Raw genomic sequence first — 11,280 nt, forward strand, 5'->3', positions numbered from 1 at the left:
TGATTAGAGGAAGAGAAATGCTTTAGCAGTATTAGTTAGCTTGATAATATCTTTGAATTTGGGGTTTATCTTATATTAAGCACTGTTTTCTGTTTGTTTGAGTTTTGCTTTATATCTCTGTATTTGAAAATTTTAAATTCCACATTAGAGTCTCACAATAAGTGACAAGGTCTGGTCCATCAGCCTACCACTAAAGAGGGATTCTCTGGTAATTCCTACAAGGAATCAGACACATAGAACTAAATATCTTTCCAGAGTGGAAATTACTCTGAATACATTTTAGGGGTAATATGGGGATTTTCCAGTAGGTTTAGGGCAGAAGTTCCTGTGCTTCCCACTATCCATGGGAACAGAGTTGCACATATATCTGATACAGAATGATGTCACAGAAGGGAGATATAAAACATAGATGCCTGGATTGCTGCAATATCAATAAGTGCAAAAGGGCAGTAATTAATACATGTTTTTCCCATCATCAGGCAGCTGCAATTTTCCCCTGAGGATTCCCCACTGGCCAAGGACTAGGAATTCCTATTAGGTTTTTTACCACTAGAATGATAACTAACTCATCTGTTGTTCTTCCCTCATTCCCCTCAGCCCTGGTAACTTTCCTAATGTGACTTTCAGCAGTTCTTTGAGATTTCTGCAAAGGTCTGTGGAGAGAATCAGAGGGATGTGCAGGCAGACCCCTTGAATACACAAGGGTTGGATATTTGCATTCCATAAGTAGGGAGAAAACAACAACATTAGACTAAAAGTATAAAAATCAAATATTCCTTGCTCAGCATGAGCAAGACAAGCTCAACCTGAGCACTGTAGTATTAGAGAGAAACTCTGGCTAAGAAATGCACACAAACATTATTTCTTCTTTTTCTTTCTCTTTCCTTCTTTTTCTCTCTTAGTGTCTCCTTCTGAAAGTGCAATGTGGATTTTGTGTGTGTTTGATTGGTTTTTGATCTCCAGCTCCATGACAACATGAAAACTCTCTGAACATTTAAATATTCCACTTTGGTAGCTGTGTCCAAATCTGAATACATATCTATGGCTTGGCCCCCTGCTGCTTAAAGTAATTTGCACCCAGATCAAATTGTGACCCCCAGAAATAGAAGTATTTATATTGAAAGAGAACTGAATATTTACAAAGATATTGCTACAAACCAGAAAATTATGATATAAATATGATTGCACTGTGTAAGTCAGATAAAATCTACACAATCCTTTTTTCTAAAGAAACCCAAAATGATTTCGTTTCTGAAGTATACATAAGAAGAATTTCAATAACATTGTATTTTCAGACCCTATTTTTAAAGGATCCAAGGAAAGTTTTTTCCCTGGTTCTTGTATTTTCTTTATAAAAGCTGTATTTTACACGAAGTAAGCTTGGATCATTTAAAGTGCCCACAAGAGACTGATACTTTGTGAATGGTATTTTGAATAGTTTTGATATCCCAGTTTTTCAGTTTTTGAGATCCCTGTGTGGCTTTATTTTCTGGGCAATTCAGTTATTCTCTCATGCTCTGACCTTATTGTGATTTTGTTTTTCCCTTCTCTTCACTACCCTGTTCTGTGAGAAAGTTCTCTGTAAATTTGATATAAATATAGTTCATGTACAATATCTATAACTCAGTCAACTTCAAAAGGCATAAATATAGCAATTTCTTTTTCTTTATTCCTCAGTTCTTATTTTTGTACAATGTTATCCATTTGCTATGAATTCCCCTACAACAAAATTAAAAAACCACAACCAAACTGAACCGCAACAACAGATAAACAAGCCCTTAAAATCCATTCTATCCGCATCAACTATAGGATAATTTTTTTTTGTTTCCTGGGTTGGCCTGTGCTCTTTCATACAGTGCATCAATTTAAATGCAGGTGGCCAAGGAGAAAATACATTTCTCCTCATGCTGCTCATGCCCCCAGGATGCTGAGAGGGATTTGCCAAGTGGAAGCCCTGGGCAGGTTCCTTCTTTGCCAAGGGCACAATAGTGCTGTGGGCAGGGCCACCTTCCACCCAAGCAGGGTGCCCAGAGCTTCCTACGAGCTGACCTTAAACAGAGATATTAGAAATGCTTCTCTTATGTGCAGATTGCTGGCACAAAAACCAAGGTTCTGTAGCACCTTGGGTGTGCTGAGAATCCCACTGCCATGCATTTGTTTCAAGCAAACTGGACTGCCACGGCTGAGTCTGGACAGGGCATTTCTCTGTGGGAATTAAACTCGTTCCTTGTCTCTCTTTTTGGCAATAGTCAGTTCAAACTCCCAAGGTTTTTGCCAGAACTCCTTGATCTGCACACCTTGCTCAGTCACTCCTTGGGTGTAGCTCATCATCATGACGTGATGGACAGAGGGAGGATGAATGTGCTAAAAACAGAGGGAAGATACACAGAGATCTCTCCACAAACCCAAAATATCTATTTTTCAGTGATCCCAGACAGCTGTGAGCAAAGCTGCTTATAGGATTGCAGTATTCTACAGCTAAGAGGCCAAACAAAGCTTGAAGAATTCCAGGAGAGTCTTGATGGGATAGCTTCTCCATAACCTTGTCATGGTGGTTTTACCACTGGGAGAGGGGATTTACCCTTCACAAAGCCCTGACAATAAGATGCAGCAGGGCTGAAAGAAAGTGACGCTGTTGGATCTGCTGTGAGTGCATTAGTATTTTCAGCAGGTCTCTGGTATGTGAGGAGGAAGATGACAACAACCCCAAGGCATTAACAGTCTAAATTAGACAGACAATGTGGCTGAAAAATTGAACATCCTACATAAAACAGGGGAGGTCAAAACTCAGCATGGTGATGATAAGTTATCTTACTTGGCTGGTAGACTTCATGGGAGAAATAAGTTTATGTATGGGCTGACTCCTCCAATTCTGAATTCTCAGAGCTTAGGAATGATTGTTTATCTGCTAACAGCCTGCAGGGATTTGGTAAAATAGCTACAGCATAAAACTGAAAAATAATTGAAATAAATAAAGTGCTACCTGGCACCATCCTTGTTTATTCTGTGCATCTGATATTAACATTCGGGTGTCTTATGCTCATAATACATAATAAGAAATGAAAATGTCATAAAATCAATACCTTCTAACAGCAGAGGGAAATGTCACAAATTATCTCATTCTCATTATAGTTTTCAGACAGTAATTTCACAAGCCTCCAAGGGATTAGGAAAGCTGAGCATATTTTTGCTCTACCCTCAGATGTCAGTTTTATTGTACATGATCTAGGCAGCGAAGATTCTCTGCTCCAGAAGTTAGAAATCAATTGTTTTGCCAATGAGATTCTTTCGCAAGGCTGTTAGCTGCCTTTGTAAGTGTGAAACTACCAAATTCTGTGTCCCTGCCTAAATTACTTTGCAATACAAAATTACACTCCAGCCCCTGATGTGGTACAGACTCCTGCTGGGTGCACATACGGAACAGAGAGCTGCGCTCCTAATAAATAAAGTTTGCACTTTCTAAAGAAAAGAGATTTATGGAATCTGCTCTATATATTTAATTACTCTCCCATGTTTTACCAGGAGGGTTTTTTTTAATGAGGGAATAAAGTCTGCTTGACCCTGCCTAGATAAGAACGAGCCAGGAGGAACTGGATTGTCATAACCCCAATGATGGCATTTACAAATCTTGTATGAGGGCAGTGGATGCTCCAGGTACATTAAGGTGAACCTCAGACCTGTGCTGCCACGTCTGCATATTTCACCAAGCTGCATCACTTTACTACTGATCCTAATCCTCTGATCAATCCCTCTGCAAATGTGGGAGCCTGTACACAAACTGTTCTGGAGACAGCCAGGCATAAACCCCCAGGAACTGCAGGGGGACAAAGCCAAGGCCCCCTGCACCCCTTGGCTGAGCAAACCCATACTCCTTGCAGCACACCAAATCCCAGATGAGGCCATTCCTACCACAGCACCCAGGACTACCAGATATCTTCACAGAACACCCCAAGCTGGAAGGTGATGGAAGGTTACGTGGGGTCAAATGTAATAAACCCCACAAAGGTCTGTCACCTCCGCGAGGCCAGTCCTGGAAGAGAAATGGCTTAAAACAACAGTGAGACAACTTCTCTGGACACGCATTTTAAAAGAAAAGGTTTTGATAATGACAAAAACAACAAACAGTATCAAACAAAAGAAATATAAGTCGAACACAGTGCAGAGAGAACTCTTGCAGTGGCTAAGGCAGTCCAAAAAAGCCCTGAGAAGTTCTGTGTGTTCTTTCAAGTACTTGATGGTCCAGGTGGGTTTTTTGAGACTTTGCCCAATGAAATTGGCAACAGATTTTGAGGTCCAGGTCCGGGCATCCAACCAGTATCTCTTGGCACCGGACCAATTACTGGGAAGAGAACATTGAAGTTTCTGGGTCCTTTACCTTATAAGAACAGCAATCGGTGAATCTTAAGCCTTTCCCTATATGGAAACACCTGCTCGAGTGTGGGGGTGCATTCCTACAGGAAGGATCCCATTAGGATCAGAGTCCATCCCCTGATCCTGCTCAGGACAGCCCCAGAAGTGTCCACCCTCTAGCTGAGAGTGCTGCCCCAACACTTCTGGAGTTCTACCAGGCTCAGTGTTCTCTATTTACATCACAAAATCTTAGGAAAGATATTTTGCAGTGGAGTCAAATGGATATTTTGGGAACACCACAGACACATCAAGGTTTCTTGCACCCAGAAAGGTGAGTCATACCCTAAAAGCAAGTCATACACTAAAACCAAACCAAGCCAAACCAAACCAAACAAAAAAGCCCTAAACAAATGAAAAGACACCACACAAAACCCCACCAGCAACAACAGAGAACCCAGGCTTAGGGGGCAGTACCAGTTATGGCTGTATTTAAAACATAAATATAAACTGTCATTTCAATGGTCTGGAAAAAGATAATACCTTCTGCCTAAACCTGAAATGTCTTTCATTGTGAAACCTCTCCAGTTTTGACACAGATTGCAAAGCAGGAAATTTTGCCAGTATAAATGTCATCCCAGGCCTCCTCATCAAAATATAAAACATGGTACAACAGCTAAAGGAATATGACTCATACCACTATGAAAAGGCTGTGATTTTTAATGCAATCTCTTTTCCAACAAAACTTTAACCAGAGAATTTAGTACTTATTAGATTGTAGGACTCTGGAAGTTCAGATGGTTACGTGGTGTTAAGAAAAAGAAGAAAAAAAAAGTGGCTGGGATCAAAGACTCTCTGCAAGGGAAAGGCTCAATGTGTTACTACAGAGATAATTCACAATTTATCTGAGACCTCTAAGTACCTCTGAAGCTCAGCACAGCATATCATTCCTTCGAAAAGCCCAGTTTTTAAATAAAGCTTATATTAATAAAGTATACATTAGATTATATATATATTTTTTTTAAAGTACTTTGGAAACTGGAACCAAAGTCAATACCAGGTCCTTACTGTGCATTATCCACTTATTACAAAGGCTCTGAACTTTAACTATGGAAAGAGCAGCAAAGACCAAATAATTAAATAATTTTCCAGTATTTAATATACTCATTTTCCAGTACAGAATACTGTGGAACCAAATTCTAACCTCAGTGCAACCACTCTGAGACCCTAAGATGAAAAACATCATAGTCAATATCTTGGACTTCAAACATGAGGTTAAAGAATAAACTCTCTGCCTGCACTCAAAGAGCTGAGCCCCCCCCAACCCTCAAAATAAAATAAAAAAAAAATAAATCCAATAACAGATGTGAAAAATATATTAATCAATCCTTTCTGACATTATGCATTTCAAATGCACAAAAGAGAAACTTGTTGGCTAAATACAGACAACTATAATAGAGAACAGAATGGCTCACAAGATAACTATCAGATAAAATGACAGCTGTTACAATTAAATTCAGTATTTATGTTTTCCTAGTTGAAAATGACAACTTATTTACAAACAAAACTATCTCATCATCTGACGAAAAAACCCAAACTATGTTTTTTTTTTTTTTCCTATAAGAGAAATATATAATAGGAAAAGCTTTTTTCAACTTTAGATTCCTCTTTGATTATATTGGTTCTGGACCACCCCCTTTTGTTTTAATTTCCACATGAGTTCTTTCCATGCTTGTGTGTTTGTAGGGATTGATGTGTCGCTATGCATAAAAAAGGTCAGCAGGTGCACTCCAATCCAGCCCTGTGCTTTTTTTTTCACTGAGAGATGATTGTGTGCTACTGAAATCAGCCCAGGAGGGAACCCAGCTGTTGGTGCTGCCCAGGATTTTTGTGTCGGTGCCTCTTATTCAGTATTTCATCTATCAAAACCTTCCTGGGGAGTGGCACAGAGGAGCACAGGGCACGTTCCTCTCCCTCATTATGGATATCTCCTGGATGCAGGTGAGGGAAATACAGACCTTCCCAGAATTTTGCCCCTGGCTTTAATTTCACAGGCTGTCCTTGCCCTCAATTTCTGCTGCTGGGGAATTTGGTCCTGTTGATGTGATTAGAGGGATATGGCACATAACAGAGCTGGCTTGCACTACAAGGACATTTTTATGCCATAAATTCCTTCTGAGTGTGGCAGAGCTACCTCAGGGCAACACTGTTCCATTCTTCAGGACTGCTGGATTTTTTTTTAAATATTTTTTTTTTCTTTAATTTTAGGGTTTGAGTTGCTCAGGGATTTTTTTTTTTTCCTCTCAGGCACTTGGCAGCACATCAGCTCCAGGAATCACACCATTTTTCTGACCTTTAGACTATAAACTAAGTAAAGTTTGAATCTCTTGGTTTTCTCATTCATCTGTATTAGTTTCTTTCCCTTCTTTTGATTGTATTAGAGCTATCGTAGTTTTCCTTTCACACCATAACCCCTGGATTTATCAAATTAAATGCTATTTGGAGGGTTTGGGACTTGAGTTCTGAATCTTGTTGTTGATGTATTCCAGCTGAAAGCTCAGTTATGAATCATTAGGAATCACTTAAGTCTTAATGATGTCAAGGAATTAATGAACAAAAAGATACAGCACAACATTCGAATAGATGCACACAGTAATGATAAGGAAAATGTGCTTTCCTCAGATTAGGAGGACTTGATATCCCAAAGGTGACTTTGAATAAGCTTGTCATTGTTTCCACTGATTTTGCTTTTGAATATGACTTCTGCTGCACATTAAAATACTTAATTTGTGTTTATTTTCAATGTGACTGACACCTGTAGAACATGGACAGACTGGCTGTGCAATTATGTCAACACTGTGCACTGACCTTGAATTTTGAGAGAGCCAGCTGCTGGAAAAAGAAATCTTTAATTTCATTGACTCATTAAATTAAAATCATTTTTAGCAAAAATAATCATGGGTGAATTGCCATATGTTCTTCGAACTTAGGAAGCTGGGGAGATTTTTAAATAATCAGTGTGCAGAGCTGTTCTTTTGAACTAAAATGTTTTCAGCATTTCTATTTCAGCTACATTTACAATCCAGTTGAACATAAAGTTCTGGAACAGCAGGCAAAACTAACTAAAGAAATGAATGATGCTGGGAGTTGCATGCTGTTCACCAAGAGATATAAGTGAGAAGTCTGTAGATGAATAAAATATTAAAATACTAATGTAAATCTGTAAGAAAAACTTAACAGATTGCAGAAATAATTGTGATTTAATTTTTTTTTTCTTTACTTTTGTACTGACTATGTTTCCCTGAATTAAATATAATGCAAGTTTTAGAGTTGTTGAATACGATTCAAGATAGAAAGATAAGCAACAGAATCTGCTACAAGAGTACAAAATCTTGGTTGGAAGAAAATCCAGATGAACAGGGGCACCATCTGTTCTCTTCCAGTTGTTCCTACATTCATCACTACGCAAATTATGGCCACTGAGGCACAGACACACCAATCACAGCACTGGGAGAAATGGGGCACCTTGGACCCAAACCAGAACGTTTCTCTATGCACAAATCCTCCTTTTTCTCCTCTACCCATCCTCCCTGAATCTCCTAAAACATGTAAATAGACTCATTGGATTTAAGGAGGCTGTAACATTATTTGTGTACTTCTATCAAAGTGAGTTGAGATAACAGTGGTGAGACTGATTCTACAATTTAATGAAATTATAAAAATTTGATGACACTTAGAGAACAAAAAATAAAAAGATTACTCCAGGAACAGACGTTTGAGATAAAAAAGAATTGTATCAAACAGACAATGAGACTTTCAGAAAGTTAAGCATTTTCTTCTGCTTTTATGGCCCACTAAGTTATTCTTTCTTTTGCATTTATTTGTATAATAAGCAACCATATTGTACCAACTGCTAGGACACATCCATCCCTATTTTGAGTTCTCTATTCAAATCTGGTTTTTTGCCTCATCCAAGGACAATTAGTGATCTATAACTAGCAAAGTTCCCTGAAAACATATCACAATGCTCTTTTAAAAGAGTACAAGAGAGGTGACTTCTTAGATGCTAAATGTCGTTGTCAGTATTGATGTCTTGCAGAAAACCTAAATCCAGATCCTACATTTGTCCCTAATCAGAATAATTTCTGATCACAAACTTTCTTTTAACTTCATTTTCTGGGGACTTGAGTTTGATCCTCACACAGGGAACCATTTGTGACTGGTTTGTTTTTGTGCGTTTTTTTTGTTGTTGTGGTTTTTTTTTTTTTTTTTTTTTTTTTTGCCAAGGTCGGGATGATCAATACAATCAATACATAGGAACTGTAAGTGTTGAGTTTGGACCTGGATATTTATTGTTTCTCATCTATGTACAGGCTCACGAGGCATGAGCTCTAACTAGCAAATTAAAGAAACGAGGTAAAATGGAGCACATCTGACTCTTTCCAAGCTTATTTAAGCCCTAATTACTCAATAACAAGGTGACACCTATATTATTTATACTTTTGATCCAAAAATGACCACCCAAGGCCCGCAGTGTGGACATTTTTCACCCAATTACAGAAAACCACCCAAACTCACAAAGAAGGAAGAAGGAGGTGAAGAAGAGAGACCCAGACAATGCCCAGAGCCCTCCATCTTGACTCACATGCATTGCTATTTACTAAACCCCCAAAATCTAAGCTTCCAGAATTCCAACAAGGACTGTTTCAGCTCTTATTCCAAGACATTGCCTCGAAGGTCTCTCGAGAAGCAGCAGCAAGGTCTGTTTGTCCCTTGCCAAAGAACAACCCTTGTAGATCTCTTTCTGAGGCAGTGCCTCCCCACCACAGACACCTCTGCTGAACAGTGCTGACCTTCAGGGGAAAGGATTGGTTTTGTTTCATTCAAACCCCCCTGGTTTAGGCGAGGGGGCAGCTTTTACAGGCTCGTTTTGCACACCCATTGCTCCTTCCAAGGGAATCCCTATGACTGCCCATTGATCTCCTGCTTTTTGTTATGATGTCTTGGTTGAGATAGACGGGTATCTGCCAGGGAAGATGGGAGCCTCCCTTGGAATGTAAGCCCCGCGCCCCCTCCCTCCCCAAATTATTATAAATTTGCAATTAAAAGGCCGTCAGGCAAAGATTTTAGGAATAGGTACAGCAGTTCTTTACTAGGGATATTAAAAATAGAAATGCTGTAGTACAAAAGAATAAGCAAACAAACGAGAAATCCTAGAAAACCCTGACAGAGTCAGAAGTACAACCTGACACCCTGTTGGTCAGGGTGTTGGAAACAGTCCAAAGGTCAGCCCTCCCAGAGTGGCAGATGTGCTCCTGTTGGAAGCAGAGATGGTCCTTGTGGAGCCAAGGATCTGGAGATGGGTCCAGTCTTCCTTTGGAAGTCCCGTGGGAACACTGGATGTCTGGTGACACTAGAGGCTCCTTTTCATCTAGGTGAAGATGGCTTGGCTCCTCCTCCCTGGGTAGAGCATCTCACAATGGGATGATGTAATGTGTCATGTCATTGGTGAGCTTTAATGGCCCATTAACAAAAGATATACCCATGGGGATAGTGGAAGGCTGAACAGAGATAAGAAACAATGCCCCACCTGGTTTTAACAGCTGGCTTGTTATCAGAGAAAGCAGTTGCCCCCTCCCTCCTGAAGTTACAACAGATAAATTGAAAAAAAGAAACCATCCCCCCGACCGGGCTTCAACAGGTGGAGTAGAATAAACTTTTTTTTTTTGCTTACGAAACCCAAGACATATGATGACCAGAAGTTTTCCTGAGTGCATTGCAAGTCCTACTGCTGGCTGATATCTGATAGAACAAAACTGCAGCACTGGGCAAAAGAGAATAGGTGATCAAGAAAATATTATGTTCCATTAGATGGTAAGAAGATGTGTCAGCTTCAAAGATGAAACCAAGATAATTTTGTGAGTTTCTTTTGTTAAATAAATTATATTTAGAAGAACAGAAATGGGAAACAGAATTTAAAAGTAGATAGCATAAAAATGCCATAATTTTTTTACAGAAATATATTATACAGAACTCTATATTATTTATTTCTTTAAAAACTCAAACTGAGTAGCTGGGATATTTTTAGAAAATAAATTGTGCCTTCTAGATTGAAGTCCATATGCAGATTATTGGCCTGAGCTTCTTTGATCTACCTTCACCCTCAGCCAGCGCCTTTTCTTTTAAGTCAGAAGCTATCAACTTCAGCTATGTTGCTCTATGGATTTTTAATTTCTTTTTTCAAAAGCAAAAAATTGCCTACACAGATATTTGCAAAATAGCATGCAATTTAAAGATGACCTATTGACAGCTTCTTCTCTTTCTTTCTGTTGGAAAGTTTCTGACAGAGTGAGTGACTAAGGAAAGCAGTGCCTGAACACGGGGAACGTCAGCAAATCCACACAGTTCTTTTAATGAAAATCAAGCAAGTCTTACAATGAGTTTATAAAAAAACTATATTTGTTGTACATGCACACTTCTATACATGCAAATATCCAGGTAAAATATTAAATAACAGATGAAAGCAAAACCTGGCACTGAGATGTTTAATTTAAGAGAAACTTGTTCTACGTATTTGTTTCTAAAAGGAAGTATAAAATTGTTGTTGAACAAATTATAAAATTACATCTACTATAATATATATTATAACAGTGTAATAATTATAAAATTGTAACAGTATTCAGGACTCTGGGATACTCCAGAGTATAGAACTCCAGGATACTTGGGATAAGGCAGAGCTGTGTTCCTCCTGCATAGGAAAAGGAAAGATAAGAATTCACTTAGCCACACCGACAAAAAACACCCAATAATTTTTTCTTGCTTAGCTCTGTATGAGCTGGAAGGATGAGAGTGTCCCCAATTAATTTTGTCCTTCGTTCCCTGACAGCAGGTCCCACGCTCTCATTCCAGCTGATCAGCTGCTTAATGTTCTGC

The sequence above is a fragment of the Chamaea fasciata genome, unplaced genomic scaffold (genome assembly GCF_029207755.1).
Source record: "Chamaea fasciata isolate MVZ Bird 193981 ecotype frontalis unplaced genomic scaffold, bChaFas1.0.hap1 SCAF_4, whole genome shotgun sequence".
Taxonomy (NCBI): Eukaryota; Metazoa; Chordata; class Aves; order Passeriformes; family Sylviidae; genus Chamaea; species Chamaea fasciata.